The 25,383-nt window shown below is 54.7% G+C and overlaps 1 protein-coding gene across 1 annotated transcript in view; it reads left to right on the top strand.

Annotated features, from left to right (window-relative positions):
• CACNG4 (calcium voltage-gated channel auxiliary subunit gamma 4) overlaps positions 1-25,383 on the top strand; it is a 57,415-nt gene that overhangs the window by 19,710 nt on the left and 12,322 nt on the right. The window lies entirely within an intron of this gene.

Raw genomic sequence — 25,383 nt, 5'->3', positions numbered from 1 at the left:
AGCTTAGAGTCCTTCACACCGTGCTCAGGAGCCTGCATCTGGCCCTCCTGGCAAGAGTTGCTAGTGAAGCGTTCCACTGGGGGTGGCATCCAGGTTCTGACTCGTGTCTTGAGAGCTCACTGTGGCTCTCCTACAGAGGATGGAGCAAGGCTGGAGGCACGGAGACCTGCTAGGAAAATACTGGAAAAGGCCTGACCGGGGGCGATGGGCCCTGGATTAGGACAGTGAGATGGAGCAGAGAGACAGTGGATATGAGATCCACCTTGGAGACAGACTGGATGTGGGGATACAGAGGGGAGTCCATCACGGCGGGGGGGGGGGAGTGGGGGAGGGGCGAGTGGCACCGTACCAAGCAAGACAGGACACCTGGGAAGAGCAGCAGGCTTTGTGAGTGGGGCTGCCGAGGACAGCTCCAGGCCAGAGCCCAGGCGCATGCAGGGAACAACAGGGCCTTTACAGGTCAGATCAAACTCTACAAGGCTCTGGTGTCTTAGCTCATTTCTTCACCATTTAACTCTACCCATTTTGCAGATGGGGAGACCAAGGCCCAGCAAGTTGCAGTGAGTGTCCCAAGTGGCAGGGCATGTAAGCGGCAGAGCTGGCCCAGGAATTCGCACAGAGGCAGTCTGGCTCTGGGTATCACGCTCCTGGCCTCCACACTGAGAGGCCACCCTAGGGAGGTCCCCAGCCCCTGGATGCAGCAGAGAGCCGGGAACATCTCCGGGGTGCTGTGAAGAGCCACGCAGGCTGGTACCTGTTTCTCAGCAGGACATGGGTAGCTCTGTACTCCAAGATCCCGCAGATGTGACCCCAGCTCTGTTTCCTGGAAGACCCGCCTGTGGCACCTGCCCCCCCACCCAGCCCTAGTCATGTCTACATCCCTGCAGCAGAGACAACATTGCTGCTCGCTTACTGTCTAGAGACCCCTCGCTATCAACCCTCTAGAGTTAAGCCCTGGCAGACCCAGCACAGAGGCGAGCATGCTTCTGCAGTATGAGTGAGCCTCGAAAACATGGGCAGTGAAAGAAGGCAGCCACAAAAGCTAGGGCCTCCATTACAAAGTGCCACACACTGGGAGGCTTGAACACCAGAAATTCATCGTCTCACCGTTCTGGAGGCCGGAGTCCAAGATCAAGGTGGGGGCAGGATTGGTTCCTTCTGCCCATGTGAGGGAGAATCTGTTCCGTGCTTCCCCCACCCAGCTTCCCCTGGCGGTCTGTGGTGTTCCTTGGCTGGTACACCTCTGTCTTCATCGTCTTGTGGCCTTCTCCCCATGAGCATGTGTCTGTGTCAGATCTTCCCTTCCTATAAAGACATCAGTCCTATCAAATCGGGGCCCACCCTAATGGCCTTCTGAACTGTATCTGCGGTGGCTCTTTCCAAACAAGGTCACATTCTGAGATCCTGGGGGGTTAGAACTTGAACATATGAATTTGAGGAAGGGGGGACACAGTTCAACTCTTCACAGCCTCACACTGTATTATTCCATTTATACGAAGTGTCCAACATACTCATGGAAACAGGAAGCAGATTAATGGTTGCCAAGAGTTCAGGGGACAGGGGAACGGGGGCAACTGCTTAATGGGTACGGGTTTCCATTTAGGATGATAAAAATATTCTAGAACTAGGAAACAGGTTTAGGAAGACTAGGCAATTTGGCTGAGCCCAGAGAGCTACTAAGGGGTTGAAATGAGGTTTGTACCAAAGCTTGTGTTCTTTCGATTACAACGGTTTGAAATGGAGGTTTCTCCTTGGGCAAGTTGGCTAAGTTCTCTGAGCCTCATCTTCTTTGTCTACAAGATGGAATCGATTGAGCCTCCTCCTTCTCTACCCATGTGAGAATTCAAGGAGATAATGCATGAAAGAATCACTGGCACCTTCTATGTGCTTAATAAATGGTGGTTGTCATTATTCTATCAGTCTGGGTCCATCCCCGAAAAACAAAAGCCTCTCTCCGTCATTCAGACTGAGGAAATTTAATAAAGGGAGTTGATTTTCCAGGTGAGAGAAGAGCTGAGAAGCCAAACAGGGGAATCATGAGGCACCCAGACGTGAGCGACAAGAGGAAGCCCCTTCCAGCCCTGCAGTGAAATGAGACAAGAGGAGGTGGTTTTGCCAGAGGCCAGCCCATCCAGCAAGTGCTTGGATTGTGGCGGAAGCTGGGACCACAAAGGGAAGGACTTTCCAGAAGGAACTGGACCCCCAGAGGAGATGCAGTAGCCTCCACCAACACTGTCCAAGGAAGAGAGGGAGAAACACCCCGACTTCTCCCTTCCTTGTACCTTCTCATGTTCCATCAGAGCCTCCTATTGGCCAAAACTGCCCAGAAGCCACGGGCAAGGGAGCCTGGGAAGTGTAGTTCCCTGGGATACAGGGGTACCCCCAGCTGCCTGGGTGGGTGGTGAGGCATGTTGGTCTGTGTGTGCTGGTTCACGTATGACACCTGCCTGTTGCGATCGGATGTGCCCCTGGTCTGTGCGGGCCACCGGTCTGCACCGAGGGAGAAAGCAAGGGTTGCACCCCATGGCTGTGTGTGAGCCTTGTGGCTACACAACCCCTTTGTGTGCACATGCATGCAACCCCACACGGTATGGCCACAGGGTCTCCAGCCCGAGAGGGCACGGCGGACTGTGTGAGTCCCCATGCACTGGCGCCTGGAAGCCTCTGCAGCTGCATCTGTCAGCAGCCCATCCCTTCCTGTTGCCGGGACAGAAGATCCACGTTGGATCACAAGCATCGGGGCTCAGAGTGGCTCGGCCGATCTGGTCAGCGGAGCCACTGGGCAGGTGCACCTTCCTCCTCCACTGCCCTCAGTGAGAGAGAGGATAGAGGAGCTGGCAAGAGAGAAGGCCCCAGAAACTGCAGCACCAGCTTTTCTTTGAAGTGAGGAAGCAGCCTTTACTGTTTTCCTGAGAAATCCAGGGATCTTGTGGCATCTGCCTATCGACCCCACACGAAGCCTGGCCTCCTGCCGGGCCGGCCTCCTGCACCTGCCCCCATGCTTCCTGTCACCTCCATCATTCACTGGGCTCTTGCACCTGAGCAGCGCCTGGTCTCTGGGGTTCTCCAGAGAGCCCGGAGGATACAGGACATCGATGCAGGCTGCCTCCCTCAGGCCAGAACACGGCAGAAATCTGTTGGCAGAGGCTTCCCATTTCTGGTTCCTTCCCATGCAAGGCATTGAAACAGCTGGAGAGTTGGGTAAGAGGAGGGGAGGGTGAGGGTCTTTACCACTGGGGTGTGATGTGAGTTGCATTGTGCCCCCCAAAAAGATATGCCAAAGTCCTCACCCTGGTATCTGTAAATGGGACCTTATATAGAAATGGGGCCTTTTCAGATGTAATCAAGTCAAGATGAGGTCCCACTCCATAGCCTGGGTCCTCGGAAGAAGATGAGAGCCACGCACAGGGAGCAGGTCCTGTGGAGGCAGAGATTGAAGTGTCGTAGCCAAGGATCGCAGGCAAACGCCGGAAGCGAGGAGAACGGCCTGGAACAGATTCTTCCCTCGGTCTTTCAGAGAACGCAGAGCCCTGTTGACTCTTTGATTTTGGACTTCTGGCCTCCAGAACTATGAGAGAATCAATCTCTTTTGTGTTAAGTCCTCCTTGTTTGTTGTGCTCTGGGACAGAGGGCCTGGGAAGCGAATCCAGGGAAATTAATTCAGCCTTGCCAATAACCACCGAATGAGCCAGCCTCCCGAAGCCTTTCTGTCGTCACGCTCCGAGAGCGGGTAACCTGAAATAAAAGATATGTGACTTCGTTAGCCACTGTGTGTTGAGAACGCACTTTGCAGGCTGAGAAGGAGTCTGCATCCCCTCATCGAACCCTCCCACCAGCCCTCTGACGTCGGGACTGTTATTGTCCTCGTTTACAATTGAGGAAACTGATTCGCAGAGAGCTGAAATAATTTTTCCAAGGCAACGTGAATATTTTTATTTCTTTCTGGGTCAATGGCTATTTTCAAGACTGGACTGAGCTACTGAAGGCTACACGGACTTGTTTAGATGAGAAACCTATTAGTTTGCGAGGCTTTTCTTAACAAAGTACCACAAGCTTAGTGGCTTGCAACAACACAGATTTATGACCTCACAGTTTCCGTGGATCGGGAGTCGGGGCCAGCCTGGCTGTATCCCCTGCTCATGGGGTCTCCCCAGGCTGCACTCAAGGTGTCAGCCGGACGGCATTCCTTTCTGGAGCCTGGGGTTCTCTTCCGAGCTCACTGGTTGCTGGCAGAATTGGTTTCTGTTCTCTTGCTAGCCATCAGTCCCTTGCTAGCCATCAGCCTGGGGCCTCCCAGCCCCGAGGGGTGCCCACAGCTCCTTGCCACACGGCCCCATTGGTGGTTCACAACGTGCCAATGTGCTTCCTTCCAGACCAGCAGGAACGTGTCTCTGACTTCGCCCCCTCCAGCCTGCCACAGTGGGGTTTTATATAATGTAATTTCCTCATCAAATTCACAGGTTCCTCCCACACTCAAGGGGAGCACGCCCGGGTGGGGTGGGGGTGGGGGGCATTCCAGAAACTGTGTTAGGACTCTGCCTACCAGGTCCAGAGGAACTTGACTCGGAGTCCTGGCTGTGTCCCTGACTTTAGGGTGTGACCTTGGGGAGATCTCTTGCACGCCCTTTAAATCAGAGTCTCCTTATTTATCAAGGATGGGCAATCATACCAGCCGCAGAGCACTGTGCGGAGGATTAGATGGGTTAGACCGTCAAGCGCGGCAGTTGCTAGGAGCTCAGGAAGTGGCAGCTTTGCAAGCGTGGTTCCCTCACAGAGGAAAACACGGGATGGGTGGTGTGCATGTGGGAGGCGCCTGGCCCTGGAGCCTGAAAGTGTGGCTGAGCTCCAGCCCCATCTCAGGCGGGGCTCAGCTGTCCCACAGTTTCTGCCTGCCCCTTCCCCTTCTCCTGAATGGTAAGCATCACTGCAGCTTTGCCTGGTGAAAGGTGATGAAATAAGATCCCCCAAACAAACAAACAAAATGCTTTGGAAAGGTCTTCCTCCCTATATAGTGTGAGGCATGGTTCGCTGTGCCCAGAGGCCAGATCCCATAGGAAGGGTCCCTGCCCCTCCTGGTGCTGAGCTGAGCCATGGTGGGGGGATGGGGGAGGGAGGAAGGTGCAGGCTGGGGGCAGATGCCTTTCTTCCTGTGAGATCACTTGTTGGTCCATTTGGCACCTTCGGCACGTGGTGTCATGCCCCTCATAAGAATCTCGTATGGACCAGGGTGTTCTCGCTCAGGGAATGCACCTCCTTACCCAGCCCCCATGTACTAGCTCTGGATATGACCTGTCCCCTCCCAAGCACATACTGATGGTTCTTGGGTGCATGAAGAATCAGGAAAGTGTCTTGCCAACTGACGACCAGAAACCTTGTATGTTTAGGGCATAATGTGGCCCTGACGTTGAAGGGTATAGAAATCAGATATATGGAGGCACAGATGTGCAGGCTGAGCTTTTTTTGCCACTTCAGAGGAGAATTCTGGGTTGGAATTCTGCTGTCTGCTCTGCATTTCCAGCCCCACCTCCCACCACGCTGGCTGGGATGACATGCGACCGTCCCCAGTGGGAGCCACTGCCCACCAAACTCCGTCCATCTTCAAGAGTTATCTCAGAGGTGGTCTTCCCCATGAAACCTTAACCTCATCCATCCGTCCATCTATCCATCCATCCATCCATCCATCCATTCGCTCAACCTAGCACTCCCTGGAGCCTGAAGTAGAGACCATAGGTCTGGCAGGGGGCTTCTTGAAAAGGTAACAGAGTGGGAGGGGGCTGTGGTGTTCACATCGCTTTCTCTGAGCAAGATCAGCCATGGGGCCTGGGTCGCCTGGGCTGGGTTAGCCCAAAGATGGACTTAATGTGATGCTTAAGAAGCCTCAGGTCCCTCCCTTGCACGGGCACTTCCTAGGCTTAATTTTGTGTGTTCTTTTTCTTTAGGAGGGTGTCTAATTGCACAAACTTCAGGGCCCAACAAAATCTAGATCTGTTCCTGATAGGGCTGTAGATATAAACATCACCCAAGCAGGACTTCCCAGGAAGATGGGGTCCCTGCCCGTGGGGGCACCGAGAGACCCTTTATGAAAGAAGGTACAGAGTCCCCGAATGTAAGTGCATCCCTCTGTGGGTAGCCCAATTTCCTCCAGCAGGTCTCCCTAAATCAAAGTATGGGGACAGAGACAGTGGGCTTCTCTCTCTGAAATAGAGCCCGTCTCCAGGGGTGGAACTGGGGGGGTCCCTTCTGCTCTTAGAACCTCACTCTCCTCAGGCCAGTTACAGGTCCCCCAATAAGGATGGTGAGTTATGTTTCCTTTCCTCACTCTACTCTCTAGCTCCCCAGACAGTTGGAAAACACACTCATCAGACTGACCTTTCAGACTCCAACCAGCGATCCCGATCTGTGTCAGCAAACACAGGGCCCTCCAAACCTGGCTGCCTCTGAGTTCCCCAAAGGAAATCCCAGACGCAACACCCACCCCAGCGCCCAACATTCCCACCCTGGCTCCGACTGGCTGTAAGAGACCTCATGCCTGGCCACCCTCCCCGCCTCACTCACCCGGAGGCCGGCTGGCTCGTGGTCGTGTGGGCCCGAGGCTCGCAGCGGGGGCTGCAAGCACCATGTCGGGGCTCAACATTTGCTGAGAGGTTCTCTCTCATTTATTAACAAGCGGTGGCAGCAGCCCTGTGAATTAGGGCTCGGTTGGAGCCGTGGGCTCGAGAGCCTGGCAGGCAAGGCTACCGGCTTCCAGGGCTTTGGCATCTGCCACACTCCGTGTTGCCCCTGCTTACCTCTGTCCAACGTGCTTGTCTGCTTGAAGTAAAGCATATGCATTTGGGGGCAGAAGGCAGCTTCTCACCCCTGCTGGGGCTGGTCTGGGCCCCCAGAACAGGTGCACTCCAGTCCATCTACCTTCTCCCCCATCGCCGTCCCCACCACATGCCTGTGCCCTTGCTCGCGGGATGACACATTCAGGGACAATAGTGTCTCAAGGCTGGGCAGATACACGCGGGGAAGGCACATCAGGCACGTGGCCAAGGACCTCTCGTGCTGTACCTAATCCTCCCCTTGGATGCAGGTCCTACGGTTATCCTGGCTGCTCGAAGCAGGAAAACAAGGCACAGAGGGGTTAAACAACTCACCAAAGAGGAACAGCCCCTAGCGGACTCAGCTGACTCCTAAATTGGCCCCCAGGTGGCCCAGTCCTGGTGACCACTAAGCTGGGTGTCGCGTGAGTAAAAAGTGTGCACTTTGGAACCAGAGAGCTGAGTTCAAATCCTGGCCTCTCTGCTGCTTCTTGGAGTCTCAGTTTCCTTCTCTGTAAAATGGGGACAGGTGGTAAATCTAAGGGCCACGTGGCAGGGTGGCCACACAAAGTCACTCTCTGCTGCCCCTCCCCTCTTTCTTGGAGGCTGACTGGCGAGCAGGTCGTGAGCGAAGGAGTGACATCTCCAGGACGGGGAGAGGAGTGAGGAATGGGGGCGCCACAGCATTGACATGAGCTGGAGCACCACGGGTTGGAACAATTTGCCACCCGGATCACCCAGCAATCCACGGCCTTGCGAACGTAGGTGGAGAAAGCCACCTTGCAATGTGCGAGAGACTCCGTCCAACATCTTTATTTCTCTTTAACAAATTTCCCCTGGGCCAGTTTCAAATCAGGTTTATTCTGGTATCTCAAGGTATAAAGCCTCTCTAACTCAGAGCCATTAGATGTAACATATTCAGGCCTCCACGGACATGGTGCTGGCTCCCGGCCACGGTCGCGCTGCTGACCCCGGTCATGGCACCTTGACGGGCCTCGTTCTCCTGGCTGTGACTTGAAGTGCTGGAGATGGGCGTCCTGAGCTTCCGTCCGCAGGCAGGGCGAGGTCCAGCGGGGGATCTGGAGGCTGTGCTGTTCCTATGTCCAGATCCGGATTTCAGGATTTCAGTCGGGAGGAAAAATGGCTTCCTGAATAATGAAAGCTTTACCATCACACGGCGAGGGCTTCTCGCGGTGCCCAAGGAAGTGCAGACTTCCGAGCTCTGGCTGAGGAAGGTGCGGGGCAGGTGTCCCAAGGGCAGACGGACGGCCGGCTCAGGCTCTCCCAGGCGTCGCCCCGGCCAGGGTCTCAGGAGCCCACACCTCCCATTTGCCCGCATCTTCTCTGGATGGGCCAACGTGTCTTCTGAAACATCAAGACGAGGAGTTCACGGTAGCACGTGCTGTGTTGAAAGCGGGATCCAGACAGGCCTCTGGGTTTTTCCTTTTTCCCTTTTGTCCCTCCCTATTTACGAGGGGCAGTTTTTACTCTGGTTTTAGAGTTGGTTAAAATGGAGCTAGTCTGGCAGCCGGTCACCCTGGGTCCCCGGCTGGGCAGCCCAAGGATTCGCCTCTAGATCAAGTTGTATTTATCATATTACAATCGGCTCGTGCTTCCATGATTTGTTGACTTAGGAAGGTTGACGACAAGCGGCGCGTTCCGTTGGCATCTCGTGAACAAAGGCAGTGCCTGAACTGCCAGTGCCTTTGGGCTTTGCGAGTGGGCATACCGTGCCTTTTCTGGGAATTTTCACCCACTGCTGGGCAAGACAGATGGGAGGGCCGAGCAGATGTTCTCTCCACCTTTCCCATGTGGACGCGGAACCAGGGGACCAAGAGAGAACAGTGACACCCCCCTGCCATGTCTCCAATCCCACAGAAACTCCCTTTGGAGAAGTTCAGTGCAATCCAACCACCATGGATCGAGCAGACCGGAATAGGACCTCCAGATTCAAAGATAAGTCTCAGACCTGGCCGTCTGGCTCAGGGAGGAGACCCGATTTAAATGTAAGGCGGGAAGCTGCAGCAATAGGGGTGTGCACAGAGCATTATATGGACTCAAAAAAGAAGGTGGCGGTGGGTCAAGGAAGGCTTCTTGGAAGGAGCAGCACCTGCCCTGATGACTTTTGGAAGTTCACAAGGAGGAAAACTCCAGACAAGAGGGAAAGCCAGAACCAGAAGACAGCTCAGAAGAGCACACCTGGAGTGAGGAACACTGCACACAGCTCAGTGTTTTTGGAGGACGGGGCCAGCCATGAGACTCGCGGTCAGTGGGAACCAGCCCTTACTGGCCCGCATGCCCAAACTTTATCCTGCAGGAGGTAGAAAGTCACCGACGGTGCTGTGGCCAGTCCCGTGTCACCAGACCACCCCAGCAGGTGATTCTGAGGGAGGCAGTGACAGAATACCAGTTAAGAGAAAGGCCATGCAAACCCAGATGACGGCACGTCGTGTGAATGGAGGGGAGTGATGGGCCTGAGGCATCCTGCGGGGGTCACGTCGCAAGATCGGCTGGTGGATGGAATATAGGCAAGGGGACAAAGAGGGAAGAGACAGGGTGCCTTCCAGTGAGGACCTCCCAGAGGGTCGGGGCAACACCACAGTGGGAGGAAGCGGAGGGTTACCAGGGGTGGGATGAGAGTTTAAGTATGAGCCGTGCCATCCAGGTGGAGTTGTCCTCTTGGTTGGTCCCCTTGGGCCCCCAGCCCAGGACCTACAGAAGCTGGCGAGTGGGAGGTGCTCCTGAGATGGTCCAGGTAGCTCACGAAACATTCCAGCAGATGGGTTAGGACTCCCTCAGCCCTTGCATGGCCAGCAAGTGCCTGTATCCATGTACGTATTATATAGAGTCCGTGCTGGTGGTAGAGCCGGGGGTCTAAGCACCCGGGCTCTGAAGGACGATTGCCTGGGTTCTAATTCCAGCTCTGCACTTAGGATTTGGGCAGCCCCGGGCACGTCACTTAACCCCTCAGGGCCTCAGTTTTCCCATCTGGAAAATGGGGTGGATGATAACGGCAGAACCCACAAGAGAGGGCTGTAGGAGGCCTCGATGAGTGAAGACATAAAGCGCTTAGGACGGAGAGAGCCTCAGTACGTGTTAGCTGCTCCTGGTGGTCGTCCTCATTGTAGCAATGGTGGCAGTTAGTGTGGGAGCAGCTGCTCCAGCCCCGAGGGGCTCCCCTCTGCAGACTTTGGTCCTGCGTCCCCCGCCCATCTCCGCAGAGCGGCAAGAAACCAGGGCACCTGCACGCTCTCAGGATAGAGGAGGCTGCAAGTTCAGGCTGCCGGCTGGGTGGCCTCCGGACAGCGGGCTTTGGTTAGACGAATAGGGAGAGGGCCGGCCCCTCCGCCCCCACTGACTTTCAGTGGGCCCGGGAAGGGATGGTGAGTCACAGATTTCGAAGCCCCTGGAGATGATGTGAAATCAGTGGTGTGCAAACACTGATTGCCTTCCTAATTAGGGGACGAATGTGGCTCCTTGCCACCCGCTTCGGCCGGGTACCCACCCGGGCTCCCTGCGCACAGAGCCCTGCGGCATGCGGGGCCTCTCCTCTCTCCCTTTGTGTCTTTCGCCAGCATTTCTCGTGCTTAATGGTGAGAAGCTGGGATATGGCTTCCCATTAACTTTTATCCTCCCCATAAACGGTCTGCTTGAGTCACAATGACCGTTGTGGGGCTCTCTTCCTGGGGGGTTTCTCCGGCGTAGTGAGCGACACCAGCTCACAACCAGCCTGGAGCTGCCACGTCCCAGCCCACCAACACCCTGCTCGCGGGCCCTGCTGAGCCTTGGACGCAGGGAAGTTAGCTTTTATATTTTGCATTTTTGGGTTTTTTTTTTTTTTTCCGTGCAAGCAAAAGCCCCAGGCCTTAGCTCCCAATCTCCTGGAGGAAGCCAAGGCCAATGGAGCTGTGCCTGGGATTACAGGGCCTGGAGCCAGAAGGGCCAAGGGTGCAGGGCACCTGCTCTGGAGGGGGGTCAGGATGGCCTCTGGGACAAGCTAGGGATAACAAGTGAAGGCTAGGGGCCAGGTCTCCCAGGCCCTGAGTCTGGGCATAGCCAGGAGGAAGTCAGTGAAACAGCCCTGGGAAGGCCACTTTGAGAGGGTGTTGGTCTCTCTAAGCCAGAGCTGTTTTCCAGAGGGGATGGATGATAAAGACGGGGACACGGATGAGCCTTGGGGAATCCTTCCTCTCTGCCCCAAGTCAGTGGGTGACCTCGAGGGAGGCTCCTGTCCCAGAGCCTGGATTCTAGCTGGCCTCCCTGCCTCTTGCCTCTGGGCCGTGGCAGGGCCGTGCCGTCTGTCAGCGGTGTCTGCCCAGTCTTCCTCCTTCAGGGCTCCTGTCGATCCCACGGGCAGCTTCCCTGACTCTGCTACAGGCTCCCCAGCCCCCTTGGTGCCGACTCAAAGTTGAGAGATTCTGGCTGACTGCCCGCCGTAGCCCAGTGCCCAGGCCAGTGTCTGGCATGCGGCAGCCTCTCGGGACACGGGCGTGGACCCGAACCGAGGAGGCCTGGGTGGCTGTGAAGCCTGGGCTGCAGGGCCCTGGGAGGGGGGATGGAATTGACGTGCTCTCTCTGGCTCTAAAGAGGAATGGAAGGTACAGGGGCCAAAAATAAAGAAGCCCTTCCTGGAAAGCTGCCAGGCAGGATGTCAGGTGCTCTGGGGGGTGGGGACAAAGGGACAGGCCACCAGGGCTGTCTGGGGGGTGGGGACAAAGGGATAGGGTGGCTGATCAGCCCAGGCACTCTGAGTCCGGTCTAAGCCTACGATTTGGTGGCTCCTCACCAAGTCACCTGGAAGCACCAGGGTTCTAGCAGGTGAGGGAGAATTTTAACCTGGCGCTCTGGACCACAGGTGCTGGCAGTAGGGAGAAGGATCTTTTTTTTAAGATTTATATGTTTATCTATTTGAGAGAGAGAGCATGCATGCACACGAGTTGGGGAAGGGGCAGAGGGAGAGGGAGAGAGAGAATCTTCAGCAGACTCCATGCCCAGCATGGAGCCCGACGAGGGGCTCGATCCCTCAACCCTGAGAGCATGACCTGAGCCGAAATCAACAGTCGGACTCCTGACCGATGGAGCCACCCAGGCACCCCAGTGAGAAGGATCTTAAAAACTGGGTTTGCATCTGGCTTCTGGCTGCCCGGGAGGAACTGTTCCCCCAGCGCCCAGGAAACTCTGGGAGTGACTCTGTGCCCCACACACCAGCCCATCCGCACCACCAGAAAATGCTGGTGACCTGGCAGGTGTGCGCCCTCCAAGACGCCGGCTCTCTCTGATTCCCAACTTTCCACTCTCTCTCTCTTGGCCTTTTTTCAAATAGAAGAAGGAGGCAGGGAGGCACCGTGGTGAGACTCTGGGGCCAGGGTCAGACAGGAACAGAATCCTGGCTTGGCTGCTGGGGGCTCGATTACCTCCGGCAGTTACTTAATGCTCTGACAGTCTTGGCTTCCTCATCTGTAAAATGGGTTCCTAGGAGCTTTTCTACTTCCGAGGTTACTTCAAGGCTTTCATGAGAAAATGGGAAGAGCTTAGCACAGGGCTTTGCAGGAGGTCTGTGCTCAACTGAAGCCAGCCCTGATTAGCCCATGGGTCATGGGGCTAAGGGAAAGCAAGGTCACAAGAGTCAGGAAGGCTTTGCTCGCTTTGAAAGCGGCAATATCACAGATATATGAAGACAAGGGAAAATCCATGTCAGTCCTGATAGGGGACCAACCTGGCCTGCTCCTTTCCCCTGGTGGGACCAGCTGTCTCTCTGTCACTAGACCGGAGTTGGTTATAGTAACAACATGTAGTCACCAGTAGTACTGAGCTCCCCCAAGTTCTGACAATCAAAATGGTCTCCAGACAGTGTCTCCTGGGAGGCAAAATCGCCCCTGGCTGAGAACCCTTGCACTGGAGCAGGCAGCGGGCGATGGGCAAAAAGAACATTGAACTCGGAGTCAGGAGACCTGAATTCTAGTCTTGGCGGCACCAACCAGCCCATCACCATGGAAACGGCCCTTCGCCTCCCCAGGCTTCAGGTTCTTAATGTGTAACGTGAACGGGATGAAGGGGATGGTCCCAAAGGTCCCTTCTAGAAGTTCATGATTCCACACTATGATTCTCCTTCCCTCGCCCAGGCCCTTCAATTAAAACTCTCAGGTTACTGGAGCATAACTTTCCAGAGATCTACAGAGGCAAACCAACGGAGAAGCCTGGAATCTGCAGAGAACGGTTTCACCCCCTTGGAGTTACAGATTTGCTCCTCATTAAAAGGAAGAAAGAAAGAACAAAAACCTGAACATCGGTACTGAGATTTCATCCAAGCAGCAGGTCCCAAGCAAGTACAAGTAGAAAAATCACAGAGACAATCACTGAACCCCCATTTCCCTGTGTTAGGAGATAAAGGGAGCTATTGGTTGGGGAAGTCTCCCCGGCTCTGTTCAATTATGAATCTCGGTAGGAAGCCTGGAAAATCCCGGCCCACCCAGGAGCGAAGGGTTGGAGGAGGCGTGAGGCTGGTGCTGTGAGTTCTTGAAGAACTCACCGAGGGACGTGAGGGATTTGGGATGGCGCGTGAGGCCAGGCTCCCATCTCCTGCCCAAGGGCCGGGGCGCATGGGCAAGAGCAGGGCCGTGAGGATGGGGCCTCAGGGGGCCAAGAGCCATCTCTGAGGTCCTCACAGCAGGCTTATGTCCAGAGACCTGGTTTATTGACCGCCAGCAAGTAGGAAGGCCTTTTTTATTGGGATGGTGGAGAAACCACCATTTATGGGGAAACTTCTCCATGCTGGCCTCATGGGGTCTCATTACTTTATTCCTCATGGAATAAGGAGGTGCACAGGTATCCCCACTTTATAGATGAGGAAGCAGAGACATATATAATTGTATAATTATAATGGTGTATAATTAACGGACTGGCCTGATGAGGGTTTTCCCAGGGGACTGAGACCTCGAAAGGTGAAGTTCACAGGACACTCGGCTTCTACCTGGCAGCATAGGGACTGGCATTCAGCATTCCTGTCTGCAGACACAATATCCCTCTGTGCCCTGGGATCTCTGGTCTCCCAGGAGCCTACGCTCATCTTTGTATCTTGTAAAAGCTTTGCACACGTGTCCTGAGGAATGATGTATGAGCCGGGCTTCAGAGCCCACCAAAACTGGGTGGGAATCTCTTTCCCCGATGAAGGTGCACTTGGTTGGGTGTTGGGCTTCTCCTGGTTGCAGGCACAGAAACCAACTTCTTCTGGCTAGATCCCAAAAGAGGACTTTATTGGATGTGGAGGGTCCAAGGGATTGAGGAAGTTTAACAGCGGACCCCTGAGAACACCCCGTTCATGAACTCCCCAATGTCCCTTGGCCCCTAGGTCCCCTCTGCTTCTGATCCAAAATCCAAACTCCCAAGAGAGCTTCTGGCTGGTCCAGCTCTTGGGCCACCTGTGTGTCCAGGATTCCTGGTTGGGGCAGAGCCATCCAAAGTGGCCACCGGGGAGAACTCTGTGTGAGGAACCCATTCCCAGAGAAAGGGGCTCCCCACGGGTACACTCCAGAGGTACCTCAGAACCTCGGATGGGCTTAGTGCCAGGCACCTGGCCCACCCTTTCTTTCTCTCCCCATCTTCCGCCCCTCTGGGCAAGCACAAAAGCTTTAGAATCCAGATCCTGGAGAGCTGTCTCAGTTTACAGAGTAACTTTGCTCTCCAGGTTGCGGGTTTATAGTGACAGAGTTTGAGGGCAGAAATAGAGTTCTCTCTGGGAATCCCACTACCTGGGGAAAGGAGCTTGAACCAGAACCCTAGCAGACACGGAGCCAGACTCTAGCCCCCATTGAAACAGGTGCCATCTTCCTTCTGTTGCTGATGGCAAGAGTGACCTCTCACAAATGCTCCACTAGGACTCTCCTAGTCAAGAGTAACACCCTTTTGGACCTAGTAGCTCACCTAGACTGCTCGAGGGAGTAGGCGTCTTGGAGGTAGAGCCCCATGCCACCATCTGGTTATGCAGACAAGACCTGAGGGAGGAGGCCTGGTGTCCAAGGCGCTGTGGAATCCATTCTTCTCTGTTGGCACCCATCACTCCTCCACGTGGCTCCCTCCTTGTGACTGACAGTGGGTGGGGGCGAGGCAGGCTGAGCCCTGGGTCCACCGCGGGCCTCCCCGCCCCATGCTCCGGGGACTAGGGCTCCCTGCATTAGTCATGAAGAGACCATTCCAGCTGCAGGAACACTCACAATGGCACCTCCCAGAGCCAATGGCATTCAGTCCAGTCCCCTTACAGGGTGAGGCAGGCACCCCCATGACAGCGGCCCCACATGCCTTTCTCAGCCTCCGTTTCTCCTCACCATGCATGCCTTCTTCCAGAAACTCACTCCCTGGAGCTGTCCCAGACACCCCATCCAGCACTTCTCCATGAACCCCCCTACTTCCCTCATAGCACGTGTCACTGGCTCGCTTGTTTTAAGGTGATGTGGATATATTCACCTCCCCAACTGGGCTGTAAGTTCCTGCCAGCAGGACCAATGTCTTTGGGCTCCCACAGGGCCTGGCATCAATCAGTGAACACCGAAGTAAAAGAAAGGACAGGCATGGGGCGCCTGGGTGGCTCAGTCAGTTAAGCGTCTGACTCTTGGTTTTGGCTCAGGTCATGATCTCAGGGTCATGAGATCGAGCCCCGCATCAGGCTCCACGCTCGGCATGGAGTCTGCTTGGGATTCTCTCTCCCTCTCCCTCCCCCCACCTCTCTAAAATAAATAAATAAATCTTGAAAGGAAGGAAGGGAGGGAGGGAGGAAGGGAGAGAGGGAGAGAGGGTAAAGGTCAAATGGATGAATCATGTCTCTATCAAAGGAAAGACCCCAACAGATCCTCTAGGCACAAGGAGGCACCTCAATGACTCTAACCTAGGGCTACCCAGAGAAGGAAAGAGCACATATGAAACATGTCCCAGGCACTGGTGGTGGGTGGTCATGATGCCCTAGGAGGCCTCCCAGGCTGTGAATCCCCGTGGCCATGGAGAGGACGTGGAGGGCTCTGGTCTGGTCTGAAGGCATCTCCGAGAAACTCTCTATTCGCCCTCACAACATCCTCAGGATTTATCCTTCTCAAAGTGCTCTGACCAACATGGGGCTCACTGGGCCTCCCTTTGGCTCTGAAAGATCATAAAAATATTTCTCCATTTTCCAGACGAGGAGAAGCTTTCCTGACTTCCACTCGGCAACCCGGGTCAGGTCCTCCATGAAGTGCTCTCTGAGACTCTGGCCTCCTCCTTCAGACCTCTCCCCTCAGTCATAATTAACTCTGTAACCGGAAAGCTCCGGGATGGCAGAGGCCATGTCCGCCTGGTTCTCTTCTTGTATCATTCTTGCTGGAACAGACACGCGCTAAAACATGTAGTGTCTTAAACTTCCTAGAGGTGGATTTATTGCTCATGGAACAGTTCAAAGTGGATAGCTCTCTTAGTGGGCAGCTTTCCTCCACGGTCGGATCCAGGGACTCAGGCCCTTTCTGTCGCGTGGCCCCGCCATTCCCTGTGGCGTGGAGAGGGAGGGGCGCCCCCTCTTCTCCAGAGCTTTGTCCGGGAAGGGCGCACACCGCCTCCACTCACACTCCACTCACCACGTCGGTCGCGCTGCCGCAGCTAACTGCAAAGGAAGCTGAGAAGTACAGGGCGGCCCTGCACCCAGTAAGGAAAGGGCTCGAGTTGTTAGCAAGCGATGTTCTGCTGCATCCGAGGGCCCAGCACGCAGCGCACAGCAGATGCTCTATCGACGTAAGCTGAAGGCCATCGTGGCTTAACGGGGTCTCCCGGAGAGTCCCTCACGAGCCAGGGAACGGGGGCACCCCCAGGAAAGTCCAGCCCAGCCCACAGTGCCTCCTCAAGCCTGGAGTGTGTCTACGGGAGCCCAGACAGTGGTTCCCCAACCGCGCTCACTGCCGCTGGAGAGAGGCCAGCCCGCAGGAGGACTCCGGAGTGTGCCAAGTGGGAAATCACAGTTACCAGGACGGTTCTCCGGAGACAGGCACGGAGGTGGAGGAATCATGAGGGTAACTCTGAGGGGGGATTACGGGAGCAGGAGGTGGGGCAGAGCGAAGGGCTGGAGGGGTGGGAGAAGTGGGGAGCCTTCCAGCCCCAGGCCTGGATGCCTGGCCATGTGCCCCTCACCCTGCGTTCTGAGCCCCTCCTCAAACTCTTATGTTGAAGTCCTAACCCCAGGACCTCAGAATGTGACCTTATTTGGAGGTAGGGTCTTTACAGAGATAATCAAGTTAAAAGGCGGTCCTTAGGGCGGGCGCTAAACCATAGGACTGCTGTCCTCAAGCTAAGGGGCAGGGTGGAGACGGACACGCACACGGGGAGAACACCTTGTGCGGCTGAAGGTGGAAATGGAGGCCCGGCCTCTAGAGGCCGAGTGAGGCCTTTCTTCTCTCTACACCCTTCACGACCCTCACCCCATGCACCTCCCTTGAGGAGCGGCCGCGGCCCGCCAAGGCCTCCCAACTTCAAGTCACCCCCATGAAGACTGTGCAGTAAAGCCCCATCTCCCCGCTTCCCACGTGAGACCCCCACACCCGGCCCAGCCTCTTCCGCCTCTGCATCCCCCACTGCTGCTCTCACTCATGCCACGCCCCGAGGTTCCAGAACACAAGGCTGGCCTACCTGCCCACCTTCACCGCCCGTGCCCTCTGCTTGTGCTGCCCACCATATAGCGCCTCTGTGTGCGCATCAGCCTCCCTCCAAATTCCCAGCCTTAGCCAAGCACGGCCCTCGAGTTCCCCCGCCCCCTACGGCCACTGTCCCGACTGGCCCTGGATGGCCGAGCCCTCCACCTTCCAGTGAAAGGCTAATCAGCCTCACCCACCAGCCAGTACCCCTTTGCCCAAGAGTCCGGGAAAACATACTTTCCCGCCTCTAAAGAGTGTCGGGGACCCATACCTCCGCATCATGCTCCAAGCAATCAGAACTCTCTGCAAATGCACTGCATCCTTCTGCCTCCAAAGTGAGGGAGGTAAGGGCGTGGCTGCTGAAGCCGGGTGGCCTGGTTCAAATCCCGGCTAGGACACTTAGTGGCAAATGGTTTTAGTCATCCTATGGACCTCATAGGCTTAGTAGGAAGGTGATATGAGTCAATAAGTGACAGGTGCTTTTACCATAGAGCCTGGCACATAGTAGGTGCTAAGTAAATCCTTGCTGCTCTTCTTGCCATGAGGATAATACTCTTCCCCACCTCCCCCCCCCCAATCAGCCTGGCCAAAGCCTGGCCGCCCCTCAGTTCTCCACTTCCTCCGCAAGGTCCTGGGTCCTTTGTAGAAGAGCCTGTGTCCTCCTGGGAACGTACAGCACTCCAGTCCTCCAAGCTGTTCCCGCCCCTCCCACAGGCAGTTAGGGTTAGGGTTGGGGGCCAGCTGCCAGATACACAGCTCTGGGAAGACACTGGAGGGAAAGCAGCCCTGGTGGGTCATCGGCACCAGGACTGGGAGGCATAGGCTCCCTCTGAGCTTCTCCCACGTGCCCCACCTCCACCCCAAGGTAAGGACTTGGTCCACTTGGCCCTTGGACCTGAGCTGGGACCAGCATATGACGGCCCAATTCGCAGGGCACAGTCCAGCGACACCCCCTTAATTTGGACTCATTAGGAGACAGCTATTTCAGATTATTGTGAAGTCAATTGATAACTATGTAGGAAAATAAATGTCATTCGATTGTTTTCCAACATGTAAGATGATTTAGATGAATCTGCTGGAATGTGCTGGCCCATGGGTGGGCCTCACCCTCACCTCCCCCGTCAGCAGCTGGGCCTCCTTTGGGCTTTTCCACTCCTCCTATTGATCCAGGAGGGCGGGGATGTTCTGCTGTCATGGGTCTGAGCAGTCTCTGCAGGGATGTCTGTTCCCAGATGTGGGCATCACCCCTGAGCCCCCCGCCCCCGACCTCAGCTTTGAGCTCAGCCAGAACTTCAGGCCAAGAGCCTACAATGTGAAGTGCCTCTGATGCCTTCCCCCGCCTTCCAGCCCCAATCACCCCCGCAAAATGATACTCACAGTGATTTCTCCGGGCTTCTCGTGTTGTCAGTGCCCCCAGCCGAGAGTTCGCTCCGTCAGGGTGAGGACGGAGCCTCACTCAGACCTGAAGCTCTAGCACCTGGACCACGCTTGGCACATGAGAGTGAAAATCCTGGTGGGGGATGACTGATGCAGAGAAGCCCCCACTCAGCACCTCCTTCCACTTGGCCCTTGCGCTGTATGCTCACACTCATCGTGTCCTCGAGCCAAAGGGGCCTTGTCGTGTCAGGCCACCTTCTCTGCCCCTCCACCCGTCCCCGCTGACCCACAGCTGCCCTTTCCAAGGCCCGGAGATGCCTTTGCCTCCGGCTTCAGTGTCAGGAAACCATTACCTGGAGGCTAACCCGGCGCTCTTGGCGGCTATGTGGTTGCGCGTCCTGACCTGTCCTGGGGAGGAGGACCAGAAGCCCATGCTTCATTAGAAGCCCCCCCACCACATTTGCTGAGGAGTCTCGGAAAGGTACCGGGAAAAACACTTGATGAGACGTCAAGAAGATGGATTCCAGGCGCCGTCACTCTGCCGCGGGCACTCCAGGCGTCCCCCGAGCCTCTTCTTTAAAATGGAGCAAAAGACACTTTCCAGCTAAGGGAGAATGCCCAGGCTTTCCGAATTGGACTCTCTGCAGCGCGGCCTGGGGAGCAGGCTTTCCAACATTTCTCAGCTCCTTTCTTCCATCTTCAAAGGAGTGTTATTGCAAAGATGAAATGGGCTGATGCATGGAACGTGCTCAGCACATTACCTTTTTCACCGTAGCCTGAGCCCAGGGCTTGCATGCAGGTGCTGTATCTTGGATGGCGGTCCTAGGGAGCTGGCACAGTGGCGGGGGGCAGGGGTGTTGGGGAGAGTGAAACCCAGATAGAGGGAAAGCCAGTGCCAGGAGCATCCCTGAGTTGACCATCTTTGGGCCCGGTCCTCTTGGAACCCGCCCCCAGAAGCAGGCAGCATGGACCCCCAGGAGGGAGGATGGGCACATTTACCCACCAGCTCCCATCCTCCTGCGCAAAGGTTACGGCGGGGGGTTGGGGGGGATCTTCATCATCCCTCGATCTTCCGGCTCCACGCGTGGGCGTGCAGTGCGGCTCTCCCCGCCCCCCAACCTGGGGCAACATACCCAGTGCCCTGATGGGTGCCAGAAATGATGGGTGCAGCCGAATCGAGGTATCGGCAGGTGATCCGTTCGTAGAGCTGGTGGCTGCATGGACGAAGGGCTGGAGTAAGAAGCCGGCAGAGAAGTATGGAGGTGGGGGGCAAAGCGTGTCTGTACTCTCAGCGGGTGTCGGTGACTGCAGTTAGTGTTTGTGAGGATCGAATGAAGTCACACTGATGGAAATGCTTTGCACGCAGTAGAGGAGTACGCGAACGATCACGTTCAGTGATCCGTCTTTTCTCCAGGATTCCGCTCACGACAACAGACCTCTGAAGTGGTCCATATGGAGCTTGTGTCAGATGCTGGCCTTCCTGAAATGACTTGTACAGTGATCTACTCCTACCGCTTTGCACGGAACGTCCAACATCCCCGTAACCAACCCCCCCCAAGTTGTGGGGGCTGCTCCCCCTGGCTGCATGGGGGGGCATAACCCGGGATGAGCAGCACAGCACAGAGCGGGGCACCAGGGACGCTGCCCCTCAAGAGGCTACAAGGCCGCCCGCAACAGTCCCACCTCCGAGGTCCACACCCCACTCACCAGCTGCGGCATCTGAGTGGAACTGTGGTCCTTCCCGAAGGATGCTCACGTAGTCACTAAGTATCAAAGATTCCCTTTCTTTTCTTTCTTTCAGTAAGCCCTGCCGGTTCATGTTCAGACATTGTAGGAAATTCAGAGAAAAAAAAAGTAAAGAAGAAAACTTTAATTCGCTCATAACCCTGTCTCCCAGAAATGAAACATGGCACATTTTAAGAATATTTCTTTCCAGATGTTTCCTGTGCCTTTAGAAATACCTTTAACAAAAGTGGTCTATGATATCTATAGACGAATGGCTGTATTAACCTATGCACACACATATCTTTTCTACACAAAATAGTTTTAGAATCTTAGAGCAGGAGAGGCTCCCTCTGGCCCAATTCCTGAGTTTTGCAGATGAAGAAATAACTCGCCTGAGGCCATGTGACAAACAAAGTGGTTTCCTGACCCCCAGGAAGGAGAGGATCACAGACCAGTGACCGCAGGAATGCCTCAGTATTCCTGCAACATGGCCCGGCCAGGATCTCATCATTAACCGCCCTAAATATCACTTAATAGATAACATGGCAAATAGCCTGCTCACGGAGAGAGAGCACATGTGAAGTGGGTTGGAAATGGCTTTCTCTCTTACCTCTCACATCAGCCATTCATTTTCTCCCTATCGAATGCTTTGGGCCGACACTAACAAAATTAAATTTGACAGGGATAAATGTGAAGTCCCTAGGAATAAACATGCCGTTCAACAAAAACAAGTTGGGGGAGGTGAGCCAGTTCTTGAGAAAAATTCCTGGGAGCCTGAGTCGACACTGGGTCCCATTAACAGAAGCATAGAGTCCAGAGGAGAGGAGGGGACAGCTCCACTGTGCTCTGAAACATTGGGTTTGGTGGTGGGAGCTGAGAGTTGGAAGCTGACGCAAAGAAGGGAGCTAGGCTGGAGAAGTCTCTTGGAACCATCAATAAAGAAATAACTGAAGGAACTGAAGATGTCTGACCTAGAGAAGATTTCATTTAAAGGAAATACCCAAATCCTTGACTCTGGGGGAAGGGAGCAATCTTTTTCACTCCATGTACCAAAGACAAGTGGTGCCTTCTTCTCCACAGCCCCCCTTCTTTAGACTAAGGTTGGGGATAAGGTTGATGGGGATGGGGGTCAGGCTTCCTGCCTGTTAATAAGGTCTGCTAGGGGAGGGTCTGGTCTCAACTGTTGGCAGCTGATAGGCCATCCCTTATCCTCAGCTCTGGGCCTCACCTGCAAATCCTGGGCAGCTGGAAAAGTAGCTTTGGCTTCCATCTTGTCAGACACATTCAGTGATTTGAAGGGTCCACACATGACAGACAGATTCTTTTATTCCTAGGGATTATAAGTAGCACCAGTGGTTGGAGTTTTATGGAGGATCTTTCAGGAACTTCAAAGCTAAAGCTGTTTAAAAATGAAACGTCTTGGGGAGGTAATGAGGTCCCCGTGGCTGGCAGTTACCAAAATGGGAGAGAATCAGGAGAGGATTCGGGGCCCCAGTGGGGACATGCACCAGATGACTGGCCAAGTTGCTTTGAAAGCCTGAATCTGAGAGATGACGTGAGTTTCACTCCAGCACACTTAACAAGGAGATGCGCAGTGAACCTGACTTCTTACCCTTTGCCCACCGGCTCCCACAGCTGGCTGAGGAGCAGGAAGATGGAACACGACCGTGAGCAAGGCACCTTCACCTTCCTGTAAGGCTGCACTCCCCCCGGGAGTGAATGAGGCACGCTGCATTTTCTCCCACACAGCACAACACGTGTATGAGCTTCCAAGGGCCCCCGTAACAAACTGTCACAAACCAGGCGGCTGGGAACAACAGAAATGTATTGTCTCACAGTTGTGCAGGCCGGAAGTCCAAAAGCAAGGTGTCAGCAGGGCGATGGTCCCTCTGAGACCCTAGTAGGATCTTTCCTTGCTTCTCCCTAGCTTTTGGTGGTGGCGGGTAATCCTTGGCATCCCTTGGTATATAGACACATCACTCTGGTATCCGCCTCTGTCTTCACATGACCTTCTCCCTTGTGTGTGTCTCTTTCCACATTTCCCTTTATTTTTTTTTGTAAGAACACCAGTCCCTGAATTCAGGGTCCACCTGAATTCAGTGTGACCTCATCTTAACTTGCTTAGATCTTTAAGACCCTATTTCTAGGGCGCCTGGGTCACTCAGTTGGTTAAGCAACGGCCTTCAGCTCAGGTCATAATCCTGGAGTCCCAGGATCGAGTCCCGTATCAGGCTCCCTGCTCAGCAGGGAGTCTGCTTCTCCCTCTGACCCTCCCCCCTCTCATGTGCTCTCTTTCTCCCTCATTCTCTCTCTCTCAGATAAATAAATAAAATCTTAAAAAAAAAAACCCTATTTCTAAATAAAGTCACATTCATGGGTACCAGGGGTTAGGACTTCAATCCATCTTTCAGGGGGACATAATTCAACCCCCAAACAATGCCCATTTGTTCCGTCTGTGCATAAGAGTTCAGTGTGGAAGGCGAGAAGGAACGAAGAAAGGAAAGGTAAAGGGGTCAATGCGCCACAGCGTGTGCGCATTCAATGTATCTCTGAGCATAATTGTACGTGGTGGGATCTATAGTGCGTGCACACAGCCCCAAGAAAGAGATTCCGTGGGCTAGTTGAATTGATAAACCATAACTGTGGATGACTATGCAGCCACTAAAAAGAATGGGTTTTTTTTAAAACAGTCAATATGTTGGACAGTGTAAGTTCTACTTACAGTTTCTATCGAATATAAAACTCTCCTAAATGTAGAGTTGAGGTGAGCAAAACCTATTGAGGGAACATCTGGAGCAAAGGTATCTGTAGGCAAGCTAACAGTTCAAAACCTGAGTTTTGTTTTCAGATTGAATATATAAATATATTCCTTTCCTCATTTCTGCCAAGGGCATATTTCCCTTTTACATTATCGGTGCCGGAGTAAGCTTTCTTGTCCTAGACTCTAGGCTATTTCTCGCCAGGGTTTCCAGCGACTGTTGGATTAGTATCAACTTATTATTTTTTATTAAAAATAGATAAAAGTTTTTCCAGAAGTTAAATCTATAGGTACTGACCCGGAAGGATGTTTGTACATATTGTTAAACGAGAAAAGCAGGTTATGGATTGAAGCGTAATGTAGAATTCCATTCAAAAAATAAGCATCCTTGAAACCACTTTTATCAGTCCCTTATAAAACCAACCTATCCTATGACTCAGCAGTTGTACTCCTGGGCATTTATCCCAGAGAATGAAAACTTAGGTTCACCCAAAAACTTGTACGTGAACGTTCATAGCAACGTTATTAGAACTAGCTGGACACCGCAGGCGTAACCGCTTTGAACAGTCAGATGTCGCAAACCATGGTACGTCCTGGTTGTGATACTATAATTTCGCAGGATGTTACCATTGAGGGAGAGTGGGAAGAGGGTACGTGTATTATGTCTTACAACTGCCCGCACATCTACCATTATCTCCAAGCAAAAAGTTCCATTTAAAAAAATGGGGGGAACCTCACCTAGATGTACGCGCACAGGTGTGTGCACAGCGGAAAATGCGGGAAGATACACATGGCTGGCCTCTGGAAAGCCAGTCTGAAGAGACGTTATTTACTTTTTCGTTGTCAACCTCTTACTATTTGACTTGGTCCGACAAGCACGCATGACTTGGTGATTTTGTTTAGGCTCATAAAGTGGCCCGAAAAAGGTGTGTGGGGAGAGGGAGGACCGGTAGAGGGCTCGGCCCGCCTAGGCCACCCCTGCCTGGAAAACCCTCGCTCTGGGTTTCCACGAACACCCCGGATATGGGGTGTGGGAGGCCGGCGTGAGGGGAGGGCCTGGCTGGCCCACTCTGGCCTCCGTGGGGCCCACTTCCCGGCCAGCCTGACCCTCGTGCTCTGTCCTCCCACTCACAACCCCTCGTGCTGCTCCACCAACCCAGGCGCTCGTGGAAGAGTAAGGACCTGCAGAGGGTCCTCCCACCACCCCTTGACCAAACCCGGCCCACCCCCCAATGGGTCCTCGAGGCCTTCAGGAAGCGGGGGTCTTCACCCAGCACCCCGGCAGAGGGCAAAGCTTGGGGAGGCTAGTTGGTAAACGGGTGGAAGGGCAGCGTGCCCCGCGCTCGTCGGGGGCCTCTCTCAGTTGGAAGCACCGAGAGATGGGTGCCAGTCTGGCACAGGCCCTGTTTCTGACACTGCGCCTCCAACCAAGAGGTCAGGCCCGCTGTGGGAGGCCAGAGGGACGCTTGGCAGCAGCTGCACAACAAGAACCGGCCCCAGTGTGGGAAGCAGCCCCAGCCCCGGCCGTGCAGCGTTGTCAAGAGGGGCTCCTTGCAGAAGCAGGGAGGCCGAGCCGGGCATGAGGGGGTGGCTGGCAGGGCAGGGCCTGACGCCCTGGGGGCCCCGCTCTCCGCCTGTGTCCCCTTCTGTGCTGGGCATTCCCAGACTGCAGGGGAGCAGGGGCTGAGAGAGCGGGACAGAAGCTTCTGGAAGGGAGGCCTGGCCTCTCCTCCAGGGTGTCCTGCCTCCCCCTCTGTGGAGGCTACTTCTCAGAGCGGGGAAGGGAAAGCAGGCAGGAGATGGTCTCGGCCTTTCTGGAATGTTCTCTGGCTCCATGTTATCGTCCCTCCATCACACTGATTTGGAGTGTGTGTTAGGAGGGATTTACAAGTGTTTACAAGAGAGGAAAGACAGACAGACATCCCAGGGGCAGATTTCATCCCGACTCACCTGACCCAGACCCAGACCTTCCCCCCAAGATGGCCCCCAGCCCCTCCCCCTCCTGAGTCCAGCCACCGAACCTCTTACCACTCCCCAGGCTCTGACCCCAGCCCTCCCTTTTCTCAGCTTCCTCCTCCAC

Source organism: Halichoerus grypus, chromosome 2, assembly GCF_964656455.1.
Source record: "Halichoerus grypus chromosome 2, mHalGry1.hap1.1, whole genome shotgun sequence".
NCBI classification, from domain to species: domain Eukaryota; kingdom Metazoa; phylum Chordata; class Mammalia; order Carnivora; family Phocidae; genus Halichoerus; species Halichoerus grypus.
Note: the sequence above shows the minus strand (reverse complement) of the source record. Positions and strands in the feature narration are given on the sequence as shown.